Source organism: Nicotiana tabacum, chromosome 9 (assembly GCF_000715075.1).
Source record: "Nicotiana tabacum cultivar K326 chromosome 9, ASM71507v2, whole genome shotgun sequence".
Classification (NCBI taxonomy): Eukaryota; Viridiplantae; Streptophyta; class Magnoliopsida; order Solanales; family Solanaceae; genus Nicotiana; species Nicotiana tabacum.
Window position 1 is genome coordinate 11,062,944 of NC_134088.1, and position 19,222 is coordinate 11,082,165.

The 19,222-nt window shown below is 37.3% G+C and overlaps 1 long non-coding RNA gene across 7 annotated transcripts; it reads left to right on the forward strand.

Annotated features, from left to right (window-relative positions):
• Positions 1–14,916: 14,916 nt before the first annotated feature.
• LOC107785495 (uncharacterized) lies at positions 14,917–18,772 on the forward strand. 7 transcript variants are annotated; one of them, XR_012694735.1, is made up of 5 exons: positions 14,917–15,865; positions 16,054–16,171; positions 17,505–17,780; positions 17,891–18,169; positions 18,320–18,772. It is a non-coding gene; the product is annotated as an uncharacterized LOC107785495 (long non-coding RNA). The 7 variants fall into 7 exon arrangements; XR_001647877.2 differs by having other exon boundaries at positions 17,529–17,780; XR_012694736.1 differs by having other exon boundaries at positions 14,917–15,391; positions 17,529–17,780.
• The last annotated feature ends 450 nt before the right edge of the window (positions 18,773–19,222 follow it).

The following is a 19,222-nucleotide window of genomic DNA, read 5'->3' on the forward strand; positions in this document are numbered from 1 at the left end:
AGAACCGAGATCTATCAATGCATAAATGGCATGAGAATGTATTGTCAATATACCTGTGACAACATCTGGGGATGCCTCTGAATCTTGTCGGCATGTGAGTGCATAAAAGCGGTACTGGCCACCACTAGAACATGAGGTATCTCCTCCACCTCTACCCCTACCATGACCCTGAGTAGATTGTGGACCTGGTCAGGGAGCACGGACTGAGGGCGAAGAGGCTGTTGTGGATCCTGAAGGCTGAGCTGGTACACCTCTCCCTAACCCCGAGCACTGACTAATAAAATGTCCTGTCTGCCCACAATGATAACATGCACTCGAACCCTATCTACACTTCCTGGTGTGCAGCTTACCGCACTGAGTACATGGAGGAGTAGGTTGTCTCATTTGTGCGGAACGCTCCTATCGACGCCCCTCAAGCTGGCCTGAGCTCTACCCCGGTCCTAACTGAATATATCGATCAAACCGCTGGCCCTGCATCTGTGGTGGGGAACTACCTGCTGACCGAGGTGGATATCGATGGAGTGGGGGCTTAAAATCACCCTGTGTCTCCCTATAAGACCCCGTAGTATGAGCCCTCTTACTCTGCTCCCTATCCCTACGAGTATCATGAATCCGATGGGAAAAGTCCTATGTAGTCTGAGAGAAAGCATGTATGATGGAAATATCTACATCATCCTATAGGGATGCTGCCCTACAATCTCTAATCAGATGATCCCCCAAACTATCCACATAATGATGAACTCTAGCCCTCATGGTACGTACGATATCTGGTGCATACCTCGCCAAAGAATTAAACTTATGGCTATAATCCCTCACACTCATATCCCCCTGCTTCAGGTTAAGAAACTGGTCAAGACAGGCATCCCGAACCTCCCGTGGCAAATAATGGACTAAAAAGGCCTCAGAGAAGTCCTCCCACTCTGTTGGCGGAGCATTAGGTCCTCTAGATCTCTCCCATGCCTCATACCATAGGACGACTACATCACGTAGTCGAAAAGAAGCCAACTCCACAACCTCGGTGATGGAAGCATGCATCACCCTCAATACTCTATACATTTGGTCTATAAAGTCCTTGGGATCCTTAGTGGAACTGGATCCTGTAAATAATGGAGGGGCCAAGTGAAGAAACTCTCGTACCGTAGAGCTTCCTGTCCGATCTCTCTGGGTATCTGCTCCCGACTCTAGCTATCGCTCATGAATAGAAACCATCCTAGTCAGCAACTGAACTGCCTCCTTCATCCCATGCTCCCCAGTCTCTGATGGGGGAATAACAGGTACTGGAGGTCCCGTGTCTCTAGCTACTATAGGTACTAATGGAACTGGTGAGGCTGGGGGTACTGCATCTCCCGGGGCTCCAACACGTGCTGGGGAAGCTGAAACTAGGGGTACTGGAGACTCACTGTGTGCCTCGAAGGGAAATCTATCCCTCTGACCTGGTGGGGAACGACGGGTACCTTCCCCCAGATCCATACCTATCTCTCGATGTGCCATATCCTGAGTGTAGGCAACCTGTTAGATAAGAAACACAAAGCACGATTTAGATTTCATATGTTCTTATAACTTCTCTCTATAGCACGATTTATTAATTGAAAGAAATGTAACCATTCCTAAATGCCTCAGAGCCTCCTGATTATAAGTGTGATGCACAACACACCCATAAGCAAGACTCTACTAGACACGGCTTGTGGACTACTTGGGATACGATCTGCTTTGATACCAAGTTTGTCACACCCCAAACTAGGGGAGGCACGACTAGCACTCGATACTGTATTCGATCGAGTTAGCCACTAAACATACTAGCTAACTAAACTGGGGGCCCAACAGATCGGATCTGAAATACTAAGCCTGGACCATTAAGGTCATGACTTAAATAACAATAAGCCATATAAACAAAGGTAGACGAGCCAAAATAATAAAGTACTAGCTGGTCGACGAGGCCGCAATTGGAGACATACATGCCTACACACATATATATACATGCAAAGCCTATGGGCTGGAAACTGAAAGCTACAAAAAGAAACCTAGAATACTGTGTCCACAATAGCCTCTAAGAGTGTTATAAGCACTGTCGAGATAAGGCCCCGACTATACCCAAACTGTATAACAAAAGTAACCATTCTATGAAAGCTCTAGGAAGAGGTGGAGCTAACCAACTCACAACTGAACCCCAAAATCCTAGCGGAGGGGTCGATCAGACTCCCTACCTTGACCTGCACGCACGAAACAAAAATGCAGTGTCCCCAGGCAACGGGACATCAGTACGAATAAAAATGTACTGGTATGTAAGGCAGACAGTAGAATCATACATAGCTGATGTAAAAAAAAGTAATAGAGATACCACCTGACACTGAAACTTTGATAGCCTTCATGGCCGACATCCGACTTTATAATAATCAAATATGCATGGTATGCTCGTGTAATCGTATGCCGTGAATACATATATATTGATGCAAATGCATGACATACCCAACCAAATGCTAGCAATGGCGGTCTATTCCGGTAGCTAACCGGTATCATAATGCCAACCTGTGGCCATCTGTACAATATATATAGTTTTTCGGGCAAATAGGCCCCTTACCTCCGATTATAGCTCGAAGTCCATGCATAATATGCCATGTATGATATGAACTTTGAATGCACATAATAGGCCATAACAAGAATTTAGCCAATCTTGGCTCATAAGTACTCTTATCCTCATGATCTCATAATCACCTTCATATCGCATACAATTGTCTCGTGGAACCTCATATGTTTTCTTTTCTTTTGAATAAGCTTGAAAACTTAACTCGACTTTTAGAAAGATAACTTAACTCAGAAGATGTTCATAAAAAGCTTAAGGTGCTTTACTTAGTCATTATACCTGATTTCTTGATATTTAGTAAAAGAAAGTATTTCAAAAATCAAATGTTTTAGTAGTTTAAACATAAAAATTATATTTGAGATTTTTGGAAATCGACGTGTCACTTTAGAGATTTTAAAGTACAATTTAACAAGGAAGAAGGACTGATCGCAGATACTAAATGCCTTTATTTTTTTTTTGTCACACAACCCAAAGATGAATAAGAATTCATATATATAGACATATAGTAAAGAAAGCCGACAAAATGACATATATAGATGTCGAATACCCTATTTAACCGAATGAGTGGAATATCAACCTAATAGCATCATGAAAATACTTCAGCTACAATCCCAATGCCTTTCACAGAAGGTCTTTCTAGCAATAGAATAGTAAAATATCACTTTTGACGTCTTAGGAATTGCCAAGAATTCGTGCTAAAAGGAAGGACGGAGCTTAGCCTTAACATACCTTCCCAACGAACGTCTGAATGCCTGTAGTTCCTTCACAAAAGTTATTCCTTACGTCCTAAGCTTTGCAAACACTATATATATGCAGCTTATACACACCTATAAACAGTTCATAATTGAGTTTAAATCGGCAGATTTGCCATATGACCCAAACTTGACGAAACGTCCGTAGAACTTTGTAAAAACGATCATAAAAGAGTCCCAAGATGATTACCTTGGAAAACCAACTATAAGGTTTGAATAACCAGCAAGAAAAACAAATTCCTATCTTCCAAGAATAGCTCCAAACACAACTAATAGAAGGGGGAAACGATTGCAAAGCGTAGAGATTGCATTTCTAGGCACGGGGCAAATTGTAACGGTAGAAATCGTTAAAAACGCACCTTAATCACTCAAGAACACCATGGAACCTTCTCTTCAGCTTTCTTACTATTTTAGGACGAAAATGAAATGTTTTTAGGTCTGAAAAGTCGAATTTGCCGACTTATACTACTTGTTTGACCCGACCCGGTTCGCGACCCGGTTTCAGCCTGGACAGTCCGCGGTAAAATAGTCATAATGTTTTACTCCGATGTCGGATTGATGTGAGGTTTTTTTGATTGCGAACTAGACTCATAGACCTTCGATTCGATAGGTTGTGAGTCTCATAACTCTTTATATATTGGGAGAAATGATTTGATACATTTGACCCAAAGTTTAGAAAATTTATTAGAGAAATTTACGATAACTTTTGCCGACCTTTATTTCGCAACTTGTTTGATTCCAAAACTTAACATGTGACCAGTGTGATATTATAATACCTCATAAAACATTATTCTTAGCATATTATACACTCTTGGTCTTATCCCACATGTTTAAATTAACTTAAACCTTCCGAACGCGCGGGGTGCCACCCGAGCCATTTCTTTGACCACGAACATTTGTCTAAGGGATTCCTTTGACCTACAGCTTTAGTTTAGTTCATTGATATTACCACACATTTTTATTCTTATTCTCCCAATGTGCTACACCCAATCATATATACCTAATATAACCACGCCACGTTACGTATATTACATAAGAGAAAAAGAAAAAAACATGGGGTCTCACAATTCTCCCTTTATCGATATATCTAAATACAATCGACATTAATTATTTTCAAGAACTCACACTTTTTAGCTTTATTTTGCAACTCAAATATATTATTTGATAATATATTTTAATTTTATATTCAATGATATAAGTACAAGAGTAAAGCGCATTACAAAAGATATTTATCTTTTTAAATTCAAATATAATTTTTATAAAATATTAATATAATTTTAAAAAGAAATTATAGTTACAGAAATAGAGTAAACACGCAACGCCTATCCTAAGATTTATAGCCTGTTTGGCCACGTTTTTTTTTGGGCCAAAAGTACTTTTTTGGCCAAAAGCACTTTTGGTCAGAATTTGAGGTATTTGGCCAAGCTATTGGAAGGAAAAAAGTGCTTTTGAGGAGAAGCAGAAACAGTTTTTGAGAAGTAGAAGCAGAAAAAAGTAGCTTCTCTCCAAAAACACTTTTCTAAGAAGTATTTTTGAGAAAATACACTTAGAAGCATTTTTCAAAAGCTTGGTCAAACACTAATTACTGCTCAAAAGTGCTTTCAAATTAATTAGCCAAATACAAACTAATTCTCATTAAAAGTATTTTTGAGAAAAAAACACTTCTCAAAAAAGCAATTTGAGGAAAAAGCAGATCTAATTTCCAAAATCCGAATCCCAATAGACATGTAATTCTCAATCCGAATCAAAATCGAATTTTTCTTTTTTCAGATCATATATGTATATGTTCATATATGTGTGGCTGTGTAAATCGCCATCCACTGTTCTATTTTTAAATTCTGATTTCGTGTAGATTTTTTTTACCATGTGAGTAGTATTTAGTTCTAACTTTCACAAAAAGATTAAGATGACCTATAGGTTTCCGTTTTTAATATAAGTTGTTTAATCATTAATGATGGATAACACGTATACCATATTTTATACTAGATATAATTTTTATATGTAATATTTTTTTAAATATTTAAAACTTTAAAACAAACTAAAAAATTATTAATATTTTTTATTTGAACTACTCCTTGAAACTCCTAATATTTATATTCAAAATCAAATAAGATTTTTACATATATAATCATTTTCTTATTTAAGTTGCATAAAATAACTATAGCTCGTAGAAGACACCTAACTCAAGTCGTTGTCATATCATCGAGGACCCTCCGAGATCCGCCCGCACGCAACTAAGCCATCAGGACTGCACCTCCCCAACTCAATCGAGTCACACAAACCGTCCAATCCAAGAGTGCCGCCACAAATGCCAGTAGAGAATTCTCATTCAAAAGAACTATTTACTTCCATGGCTATGCTGACCTAACACTATTGAACTGACTCATTTTTTCGGATAGTCGATATGCAATAACTCTCATCAAAGCCCCACATCATCCCGTTCGAGATCTCAGACCCTGGTCATACCCCAAATCCGGGAACCTACCAATACCATATATACACATGCCTCATGCTAGAACTGATATAAATCTGACTCTGCAATCTGAATGTCGCTATTGGACTCCTCCACTTGGCGCAAAGCCATAGAAAACGACGTCTGATGATCCGCAAAACTAACTTTCACAGCTTTTACAACACATATCACAAGGTACTCCAACACCACTAATTATTCCCAATCAACACCCACCTCGTGGCCTTGCCACAATCATGACGACTAGTCAACCAATTAAACCTTTCTCCAGCTCGCACTCATCGACCAGATGCCGAAAACCGCTGCGCCTCCATATGAACAACTGAATAGTCTCTGAATACCTCTGTATCTTCAGCCTGGACAGCACGTTGAGACAATGCCCGAGCATCCTTGACTCATTCGTAGCTCGTATGTAGCATCACAAACCACTGGTGCATGGCGAACGCTGAGAGCGTAATATTATATACGAGTGGATGTAAAGGAACATAAGTTATATACTTCGAGCTGAATCAATATCGCGCGATAAGGAATGAAAGAAGTGGAATTTCCTAACAATTCTGTAGCCTCTCGAAGATAAATACAAACGTTTACGTATCGATCCGCAAGACTCTACCAAACCTGCTTATGACTCGTAGCACCCATGAATCTAGAGCTCTGATACCAACTTGTCACGACCCAAAAATCCCTCCGAAGAAGTCGTGATGTCACCTAGTCTCTAAACTAGGTAAGCCTAACATTAACTGAGATAACATTTTTATTTGCTAACTTTAATTTAAATAACTCTTAACAATTTACAATTTCAAAAACTGGTGGTACAAGTCACAAGCATTTCTAAACGTAGTTGTACAAAATAAATTATCACGACCCAAAATCCACTAAAGGGTCGTGATGGCGCCAGACACCGCTATCAGGCAAGCCAACCAAAATACTTAATTAAGTTCTCATTTAAAATATTCCGAAATAACTTCTTTTATACGTTTAAACAATACATCGCAAATTCCTCTGAATAAATAATGAAACATTTAACAACTTTTAAAATTTCTGAATAAACCCACAAACCTCCCAGAACCCGGTGTCACAAGTGCATAAGCAATTTCTAAGAAATAATGTAATACAACAACCGTCCGGAATACAATATTGGACAAAAAATAAATACAGTAATCTGAAAGAGACTTGCTGGCTGCGGGTCGTCTAGGAAATGCAGTTCACCTAAGTCTCTGTATCAACCATACTGCTACGCTCACTAGGCCACTAGAGATGCATGTGCATGTGCAACAAAAATGCACAGAAGTATAGTATGAGTACAAAAACAGCGTGTACCCAGTGAGTATCCAGTCTAATCTCGAAGAAGTAGAGACGAGAGGTCGACTTCGACACTTACTAATGGTCCAATAATGATATATTATTAATACGAATAATCATGGATTTATTAATAATGATAGTAATTTCAAATAGGTCACGAACAGGTAAAAGTTCATTTTTATATTAAAGGTCTCCAGATTCATAATCCATTAGTTTTCAATTATCTAAAGTCGGGGAGGGCAAATATCAATATCAATAAATCTCAAGGCAAGCAATACAAGCATGCGCAAATCATGCCGAGGTCGTACGGCCCGATCCAACAATATTTAAATTGTGCACTGTCGAGGATCGAACGCCACGAACCATAGATGCATCTATTATCCCGCTCGCGAATCATACATGTGACGCGGTCAAATATAAATAAACACAACAATCAGTCAATCAAGAATTCATCAAGGAACAATTATCCAAGGAAAAGCCAATTCTGTTTTAACAATTCAGGAAAATGAAGTTTAATCTTTTTTAGAAATTCATTTACTAATTCGATGTGATTTAAGCAAATCAAACTGTCAATAAGATTACAGATATTCCAAATATAGCATGCTTTTGGGTCCTAAACTACCCGGTCTTAAAGATAATAGTAGCTATGCACAGACTCTCATCACCTCGTACGTACGTAGCCCCACAAATAGGAGCACATAACCAATTAACTTACTTATGGGGACAATTCCCTCTTACAAGATTAGAAAGGAGACTCACCTCACTCCGAAGATCCATAACCGGCATTCCACGCACTTCCGAAAACTCGCATCGATGCACAATGCTCCAAAACTAGCCAATAATTATTCAAATTCATTAATATATGCTCAATTACTCATTACAATCCAATTTATAACAATTTCAAATCGTCGATCAAAAAGTTGACAAAATTGCCCTCGGCCCACGTGCCCGGATTCCTAAATTTTTCGAAGATAAAGTTTACCCATGAACTCACTGACTCAAATACCTGATTTTCTCTTCATTCCTTACCCAAAATCGTGATCAAAATCCAAGAATACGAATTTTATAGGTTTCCCCTCAAACTTCAAGTGTTCTACCAATTTACATGCTAAAATCCATACATAATCGATATATTTAACTCAAGATATGTGGGATTAGCTTACCTTATCGTTGATGATGAAAATCCCCTCTTGAAACTCTCCAAGAATCGCCCAAGTCCAAGAAAATATGAGAGAAAATGGCCAAATCCCGTTTTTTAAAAGAACCATTCTGCCTCCAGCACTTCTGCACTTGCGGTTCCGCAGGTGCGGCACTTCTACCGCGTCTGCAGATATCTCACCAGGCCCTCCCTTCCACTTATGCGACTCAACTGTCGCAGGTGTGGTCCCGCTTCTGCGGCTGCTCGATCGCATTTGCGGTCCCCTTCACTTTTGGCCTAAACCGCATCTGCGGCTCCTCTGGCTGCTTCTGCGGCTCCGCACTTGCGGCCCAATTCTCGCAGGTGCGGTTATACCAGCAACCAACTTCAGCCTTCCAAAAATTCCATTTTCGATCTGTTAACCACCCGGAATCCAGCCGAGGCCCCTCTGGATACCAACCAATCATACCAACCAGTCCCAAAATACATTACGGACTTGTCGAGTCCTTAAATCATATCAAACAACGCTAAAATCATGAATCGACCCCCAATCCAAGCTTTATGAACTTGAAATTTCCAACTTCTACTTTCGATATTTAAACCCATCAAATCACGTCCGATTGACTTCAAATTTTGCACACAAGTCATATTTGACATTACAGACCTACTCCAACTTCCGGAATCGAAATTCGACCCCGATATCAAAAAGTCAACTTCCGGTCAATCTTCTCAAAAATCTTCAAATTTCTATCTTTAGCCAAATGACTCCAAAATGACCTACGGACCTCCGAATTCACTTTCGATCGCGCTCCCAATACCAGAATCACCATACAGAGCTACTCCCAGACTCAGAATCCCAACGGATATTGATAACACTAAAATGCACTTCAACCCAAACTTATAAAATTTCTTCCAAAATGCTAATTTCCACAATATGCACCAAGACGCTCCTAGGTCATCCAAAATCCGATTCGGGCATATGCCCAAGTCCGAAATCATCATACGAACCTACTAGAACCTTCGAATCCCAATTCCGAGGTCGTTTACTCAAAAATCTAACCTTAACTAATTCTTTCATCTTAAAGCTTCCGAAATGAGAATTCTCTTTCCAAATCAACTCTGAACTTCCGGAATTCAATTTCGACCGTGAGCTCAAGTCATAATACCTGAAGTGAAGCTGCTCATGGCCTCAAACTGCTGAACGACGCGCTAGAGCTCAAAACGACTGGTCGGGTCGTTACATAAATACATCACTGCTCCGAAACAAAAGGAACGATTGAAAACAGTACAAAAGAAGGTGACTCCGAGGCCTGCGAACGCTGTAGCATGTTTACCTCGAGTCTCCATTGCAACAACCCGCACAACTACTACCGATGGAATACCTGGATCTGTACATAAAAAAATGTACAGAAGTGTAGTATGAGCATACCACGGTGGTGCCCAGTAAGTATCAAGACTAACCTCGGTAGAATAGTGACGAGGAACAGTCCAGACACCTACCGATCAAATAAATTGAACAGGATTTGATAATAAACTATCAATCTAAAAATGACATAGTAATATCAATAGCAGGGGAAGAACAAACTACAATCAGTAGAAATAATAAAGAGAAACACGGGTGGAAACAAAGATACCAAATAAATTAACACCAACTACAATCGTTTCTGATGCACAATTTCCAGCCATCTCAAACTCAATGTCTCATATCATAATCAATTACCAAACTTTTAGCACACCCAACACCTTGTGCCCACATATTTCTATCTCACTTTACACAATAACGTTCTCATATTACTCGGTTCATAGGGTCCATAACCAATGCAATTAAGATGTCCAAGGAGTCTAATTTACATAACAATAAGTAGAGTACATCTTCTAAACCAATTAGGAACTCACCAAGAAAAGATGAAGTTATTTTTAGAAATTATTTGAATAAAGAAAGTACCATTTTCACTTAAAGTACAACATCGAATAAATTATTACCTTTAACAAGGAATTTAATAAATTAACTTAGTAAAAATTCCATTTTAAAGTAAAATACAACCTCAGACGGTTTAAGAAAATTTAATTGAGTAACTAAATGAATTGAAGATGAAATAATTATTGAAATTTTAAAGTATTGAAAAATATGTATATAAATATGACGAAGTATTGAAAACACGATGGGGTTCCTTCACAAAGGATCACAGCGGTAAGGAATTTGAACAATTAAAACACTTGAATTGGTAACAACAAATAAACATAGCAAACAGAAAGTGCACGGCATCACCCTTCGTGCTTTTACCCTCGTTCTTACCATAAGAATCAATATTCACATTCATTCTTTCTTGTTGCAGGCGTGCAACCCGATCCCATTACAATGTCACCATGGCGGCGTGCCACCCTCTCCTATTTCATATATCTTGTTGCAAGCGTGTAACCCGCACCCATTTCATATATCTTATTGCAGGCGTGCAACCCACTCCCATTTCATATATCTTGTTGCAAGTGTGCAACCCGCTTCCATTTCATATATCTTGTTGCAGGAGTGCAATTCGCTCCCATTTACAAATCATCATCAATCATAAAAGAATCCCGGCTAGGGAACAAGAGTATAACAACAACATCCCGACAAGGAGGACAATATCATAAACAATAACATCCCGACAAGGGAAACAATATCATAAGCAATAATGTCCCGGCAAGGGAATCAACAAGTACATAATAAGGGTCACGGAAAAACCAAAAAGCACGATAACCTCAACAAAACAATAAGACATAATAAGCACGTGATAACTACAACGGTAACCACAACAATTGGACATGTAATATATTTGCACGAAGTCATAGAGGAACTCACAATCAAGAAGTATCAAAATAATAAAGAATGCAATAACTTCAGTTAAGCAATTAAGGGCCAATATAACACGTAAGAACTAGAGGGAAGCTAACAACTTCATGTGGAGCATATAGAGGCAATTTAAGCAATTAGAAAACTCAATCATAACGGGATACATTCCACATAAGGACCTAAGAACCCTAGAGGCAAATTTGTCACAAATAAGTCCGAGCACACACTCATCACCTCGCATGCATGGACTACAATTAGCATATAAGACTCAATTCCTAAGGGGAAGTCCCCCACACGAGGTTAGGCAAGATACTTACCTCAAAGACGACAAACCGATACTCTAAAATGCACTTCTCAGGTGAAAAGACCTCCGGACGACTCAAATCTAACCAAATTAACTTCAAAGCACAAATAAAACACATAAGAAACTATTCTGGATCATAAAGTCTCAATCTTTAACAAAATCCAAAAATCGATCCAAAAGTCAACCCCGGGCCCGCACCTCGGAACCTGACAAATTTTACAAAAACCGAATACCCATTCCTATACAAGTTCAACCATATAAAATTTATCAAATTCCGATACTATTTGGTCATTCAAATTATGATTTTCATTTAGAATTTTTCTTCAAAAATCAAAATCATGGAATATAATCAATTTTAGGTGAAGAACACTTACCCAATCGATTTGTGTGAAAAGCCCTCAAAGGGTTGCTCAAAATCGAGCTCCACAAGTCAAGATATGATAAAAATGGTGTAACCCTCGATTTTGGAATATATTCTATCTGCGAGGTATTTGTACATCGCGATCGCGGAAGAAATGATGCGATCGCGTAGAAGGAAAATAGCCACTATCTAAAAATGTGCTACGCGATTGCAGAAGGGCTTATGCAATCGCATAGTGAAGAATTTTCTGTTGTCCAAAGCTACTCTTCATGATCGCAAAGAGAAAGATACGATCGCATTAAAGGAATAATTTGTTGCCCAAAAGAAAGAACTATGCGAACGCAGACATAGAAGATGCGAACGCGAAGAAGGAACTCACAGACTTCCGCGATCGCGAACGTGGTCATTCGAACGCGATCAACAATTAATACCTCCTCCAAAATTACTCTTTGCGGTCGCAGAGGAGCAGATGCGAACACGAAGAAGAAAACCAGTTGACAGATAACAACAGATCAAAATAGGAGAAAAATGGCCCGTAGCCCATCAGGAACACACTCGAGGCCCCCGGGACCCCGTCTAAGCACATAAACAAGTCATATAACCTAACACGGACTCGCTCGAGATCACAAATCACATCAAATAACGCCGAAATGACAGATCACACCATGAATCGAACTTAGGAACTTTCAAACCTTTCAACTTCCAAAACTCGTGCCGAAACCTATCAAATCAACCTGGAATGATGCCAAAGTTTGCAGACAAGTCCAAAATAACAATAAAGGAGTTGTTCTAACTCTCGGAATTACATTCCGACCTCGATATCACAAAAGTCAACTCTGGGTCAAACTTCTCCATTTTCCAAACTTCAACTTTTCCAACTTTCGCCGAAACACTTCAAACTACCCTACGGACCTCCAAATCCGAATCCGGACGCGCGCCTAAGTCCAAAATCATCATACGAAACTGTTGAGATCACCCATGACCCATTCCGAGGCCGTTTACTTAAAACTCCAATTCCGGTCAAATTTTCACCGTTTAAGCTTCCAAAACTAGTTTCCTTCTTCCAATTTGACTCTAAATCATCCGGAAACACAATCCAACCATGCACGCAAGTCGATACACATAATATGAAACTGCTCGAGACTTCAAACTGCCGAACCAGGCGCAATTGTTTAAAACTAACAGTCAGGTCCTTACAATCTAATTTATATCCAAAGAAGAACAACTGAAAATGTAAATTCAATTCTTTATTTAATACGATCTAATAACAATGATGATCATTGAATATGGACGAACTAAGTTGCACCCATTTTAATATATTTTTTTGAATTGAAAAATAAGACATCAAGATACATTGTCTCCTGCTTCGAATAACAAAATTAATGAAAATTACTATATCTTCATTTCAAATGAGAAAAATGAATTTGATATAATGATAAACACGAAAATCAAAAACTGCAAAGTCCATAAAGAATAAGTAAGAACTAATTGATACTAAAATTGATAATATCAATCAACAGTTCGTCTATATTTACAAATATTTTAGGTTCTTAAACTTTATTTTGCTTTCTAAATATATACTGATGTTTAAATCTTATTTTATATGTTACTATCCGTAGCCTAGCATTTTTGTAATATTAATTAAGAACCAAAACACAGAAGAGAGTTTGTTTTTTGAAAGAAAAAGAAGAACACTTTTTCTGAAAATTTTATATGAAGGGATACTTGAGGGAAAATTTAATAGTTTCAGAAAAGTGCTATATAGAAAGATAAGTTCGGTCTAAGGCTAGAGATTTGAATATGGAGATATCACTAGTTCTTAAAGCATGGTTTATGTAACAAACTAAAAAATAAATCAAAGTTAGAGCCCTGTGTGAATGACGAAAATAGTTTATTAATTATAATTAATAAAACGGTATATTTAAAAAGCTCTATATAATTATTAAGCAAGGAAAATAATTAAGAGTATCTTATTTTTATTGTTCTATAATTTTTTGAAGGAGAAGCTTGGAGTAATGACAAACTTGTAGGTCAGTGGTTCAAGTAGTGAAAGTAGCCACTAATGAATTTTTTGTGCGGCCCCTTGGAGGTATGACCCTTCCCAGACCCAACGTGAATGCGGAATTTTTCGTGCATCAGGCTATTCTTTTTAAATATTTAGGTTTTAGCTTATAGTGATCTTTGAATTTAACTAAAGTTGTTATCAAAATCTGGGCTAAATGTATGTGTTGTTTGGATTTATATTTACATCAATATTTTATTTTAGAATTTTCTCCTATCAGTATTTGCATATTTCTAGCAAGATTCTTCCTTATTGATCTATCTAAATACAATTGATATTACTCATTTTCAAGAACTTACACTTTTTTAGCTTTATTTTGTAACTCAAATATATTATTTAATATAGGCACATGGATAAAGCGCATTGCAAAATATTATTCACCCTTTTAAATCCAAATATAAATTTTATAAGATAAAATTATAGTTACGTAAATAGAGTAAACAGACAACGCCTATCCTAAGATTTAATTTGAGGAAAAAGCAGATCTAGTGGGCATTTGGACATAAGAATTGTAAAATTTCAAAAAATGATGAAATTTTTTTTAAGTGAAAATAGTATTTGAAATTTAGAGTTGTATTTGGACATGAATATAATTTTAGGTCGTTTTTGAAATTTTGTGAATGATCTGAGTGAAAATTTAGAAAATAGTTTTTTGGAGTTTTTTAAATTTTTAAAAAATTTCAAAATGCATTTTCAAGTGAAAATATAAATTTTTATGAACAAAAGATTATTATGGAAAAAAGTGAAAATTTTTGAAAAAAAGGGAAAAATTTCTTATGTCCAAACGCCTCCTAGTTTCCAAAATCGGAATCCCAATAGACATATAATTCCCAATCCGAATCACAGTCGGATTTTCCTTTTTTCAGATCATATATGTATGTGTTCATATATATGTGTGCCTGTGTAAATCGCCTTCCGCCGTTCTATTCACTCTCCAACTCCTCAAGCATTCATCAAACCGTTTGTAGTTCATTCCGTTGGTTATTTTCCCTTATGCTTAATGCTTTTTGGCTTAGTGCTTTTCGCCGACCTCAACTTGTTTGGGACCGAGGTGTAGTAGTAATAGTTGTTGTTATGCTTTTTGCATGTCTAGGTATGTGATTGTGTTCTACTATTAACATTTAACGCAACTTTTAATATACATGTGTGCCATTACAATAATGAGATGCTCACTGAATGCTTGTCGTTTATTTATTCATCAAGTAAAGCCAATTTCAATTTTTCTTGTGCTGGAGCTTTTTATGATTAATTTTCCCTGTTATTGTTTAAAGTTTCATTAGTATGTATATCCATTCAATGCTTTAGCTTTTACTTCCTTTCAGGTTACATAAGATGTTGACATTAACTACTTGAGTTTCCTCACTTTTCCTGAAAGCGACATTACCTTACCTGATTCACAAGATTCCCAGGCCTAAAGACGGTAGCTTTTGGCTTGTGGCAATTCAAGTTTTTGTGAAGCTTCAAATTTTTATTGTCCATTGTGGTAGCTACTATTTCCTTTCCCTTATAGGTGTTATACTTCAGACTCCAGTTTAATATCCCAAAGCATTAAGAAGTTGTTTGGTTTGATGTATTAGCTCAAATAGTCATGGTATAAAAACTTGTATTGTTATCTATGGGCAGGTTATTTACTCTTCAATCCATAAACCGAATATGAATTGGTCTTCAAACTTCTTGCTTTTGCCTTTATCTGGTGTTTACTTGATTGTTTATTCTACAATATATACAGTCTTCCTCGCTTCCAGAATGGAGTGAAGGTCCATTTTATTTTGTTTGCTATTGAGCTGCCATATTACACAAGTGTTCCAACTCTATTATATATTTGTGAAGTAAGTTTAATCTCTTTAAGAAATCATCAGAAATTTTTGTTCTTTCTGATTGATGAGATGATTAAGTAACAATTAGCCTGATCAATATTTAATTGAGAAGCTGTAGAATTATGCAGCCTCCTCACTCCATCACCCGTTTCCTGGAAGAAAGTAATGGAATAGAAAACACCTGCAGATCTCCAGAGGAAAATAAAATATTGGACTATCTTTGAATAGTACACCGACCTTGAGATAAGGTATAACTAAAACTGCCTGGTCGCTTGACCCTCCTAATGATGTGTGGCAGCTGAAATAAAAAGAAAAAACTCATCTACTGTGTCTTTTCTGTACTTCTCTCTCTCTCTCCTTTCTACTTTTTTATCTTAGGAGATATTGAAAAACTAGCATTCAGAGGGTCTTTTTCTTTGTGCTATTATTGATGCAGGTCACATTGAAAACCTTATTTTCTTGTTTTGCATGATGTTTCTGGAGATGTCTGCCAACAATTAAATCCTATATTTTTCTTCCACTGATTCTCTTGGCCTGGATAGCTGGTGTTGCCTGTAAGAATCTTCAACTTGAGTTTTATAAACAAGTATCCTTTTGAGTTTCTTCTTGAAATATTAATATTTTGTTTAAAGATAATGAAAAATGAAAACATATGGGAAGTATGCCTTGTAAACCTACACTTTTTCAGTTGTAATACTTTAAGTATTTTAATTTTGTGTTTTACTATTTGGTTTGTCTATCTTTCAGTTGAGTCATGGCCAAACTTTGTGCAAGTGTGTGAACAAATTATTTGACTTTCATTACCAAGTGAGAACTTACTGATTTTAACTCAATCTACAATAACAACAAACCCAGTAAGTGGGTGTGGGAGGATAGTGTCAACGCAAACTTTAGAGAGGTTGTTTCCTGTAGACCCTTGGCTCAATGATGTTAACTCAATCTAAATTTGGATAATTGGCTTTTATAATTGTTAGAAAATTGCAGAACGATTTTGATTTTCAATTGTTGATTGTTTTTCTTCTTCTCTTTTCAAAATGTCTCCTTGGCATGTGAATTATCTATGTTACTTTCATTTGCAGTAATCCCCACTATTGATATTATAAGCTTTGCTACACTTATTTATGTAAGAAAGCCTTTGTGAGATTAATACAGGGTTTGTTTGATGTAGTTATTTATATAATAAAGCCTCTAAATTACCTATGCCACATGGGGACTGCGTGGATCATCTCTGTTATGGTCTTCATGCATTATATGTTTTAGCTTTGATTGCTTTTACTGGGGCATTGCATCGTGTGGAATTCAGATTTCATGAACTCAAAGAGCTTTGGAGATGAATTCTTGTCTCTGCAGCTTCCATTATTTTGTCCATTTTCTTTGTTTTGCCTCTTTTGTGGCATGTTTCCATTATGTTACTTCATCTGTGTGCTCAGCTAGGTGGAACAACTGATTAAGGTATAAAAGTTAAAAAGAATAAAGTAGTCTCGAATACCCATTTTTTCCCTCTATGGTCCAAGCATCTAAACATAGTTCTCACATACCGGAAGCACAGGCTGTCCGTCATAATGCTGTGTGAAATATTTGTAATTTCTGTCAAGGAAAAATAACTGGAGAAAAGTTTTAGGTAAAGTGACTAACGTGAATGGGCTTGACTGTCATGACTGAGACACCAATCTAAAGTACTTTTTCAAGTGCTCCTCTCTATTTGGATAATAGAAAACGTACATATCCAATTTGTTACAAATAAAATCCTGTTTGTTATGGGTTGCTTATGTTATGAATGAGGTTCATGAGGATATATCATGGCTCGAAATTGCCTCTAGATTTTTGTTATTGGTTATGGTACAAATTTCCTGATCTTGTGCTATTTTGGTAATATGTGGGCGTCAGAATCTTTTTGTTGATTGCCTACAGAATTTCTCTCGTTATTTCAACAGACAAGTTTCCTTGTGCTGGCATTCTTCTCTTTCTCGATTTCTCAACCTCTCGTATCACTTATGAGCTTGAGGAAGAAGGATCATAAGGAGTACACAGCAATGAGTTAGGCATCAGGCATACATGATAGCGGGAGAGGGAACTGGCGAGCATTTTAGATCCCAACCAACCTTTTGATAAGCTCCTGCTGAACTGAAGGTTCCGGCAGTCCTTCATGACATCTGAGGACAGGTTTTATTCTTTCTCCTTTTCTAAAAAAATACCATATGATTTAGAACTGCGATGACAAAACATGGGGGCTCATATCTTTCCAACGTGATGGAATTGCATATGTTAAGCAGTGAACAGGAAGAGTAGGGAGCCTAAAATCCATATACCAATAGATTGAACAGAAGAGACATGTAGGAAGGTTACGGGTTCGAGCTGTGGAAACAACCTCTTGCAGATAAGGCTGTGTAATATTAGACCCTTGTGGTCGGGCCCCCTCTGGACTTCGCGCATAGTAGGAGCTTAATGCACCGGGCTGCCCTTTTATGCTCTAGCGGCCAGATTCTCCCGTTCCTAATGATACGAGCTAGCGTTCCGGACAAAATTTTGCTGTGCAGATTATAACATCCAAGGTGTATTTTACCATACTTTATATAAATCAATATGAAATACCTTTGATATCCATCACTGCTTTGTGAAAAATCGAAAATTATGATGGCGTTTATGCTGACAGCCGTAACCAGGAAAATTTAACTTACGGAAATGAATTAAGTATATTGCAGATCAATCATGCACCCAAGCGTGTGGCCTAGTGATCATGAAGTTGGTGAAAACCATGAGAGACCAGCGTCCAGCAGAGATAATGCTCGGAGGTTTCTGACAAATTGCCTTATAGAGATGTTGCATGTTGGAATAGTGATTCAAGCTGTTATCAATGTGGGAGCTTGCCTAAAGTACTTGTGCTGATGGGAGATTAGGAAGTAGCAAGTACCTGTGGAATTAGTCGAGACACGCACAAGCTGGCCCGGACATTACAGTTACAGTTATATTATATAATAAAATAACTGTAGTAAAATATATTAAATTATTGGGTTGAAAGAATGATCTTTGTTCTTAACCTTGATTTCCACCTTTCTTCTGATTCCGTGATTTTATGTTCACTGTTCCTGGAGTTCTCTTGTCGAATAAATTCTGATGCTTTCTTTGGGAAGTCCATATAAATTTTGCTTGCCGCCTCTAGTACATGTTACAATCCTATTTTCTCTTTTGATAGGAGGTGACAAATACGACGAATACAGTACAATTTTAGAACTTAGAACTATATTTGTGATATTCGGCTGCTTTTGTTCTCTGTAATTAATTATTAAATTTTATATGAATATTGATTATTTTGTATGTTTTGGGTGTGTATTTGTATATATAGATATAGTGAGTTTTATATCTTTCCAATAATAACATACAATGATCAAGTTTTTTGGTTGTTTAAAGTAACAAACAATTAGTTTGTAACAATCTAACAATCTAAAGTTTGTAACGACCGAAAGCACTTCTAACAATCTAAGTTTGTAACGACCGGAATGACATTTAGTAACTAAAAGTATTTTAACGATTGGATTGGAATCTGGTCATACGGCTAGGCTACTAGTGATCCCTGATGACTTCAATTTTTTCGGCTGTTATTGGCT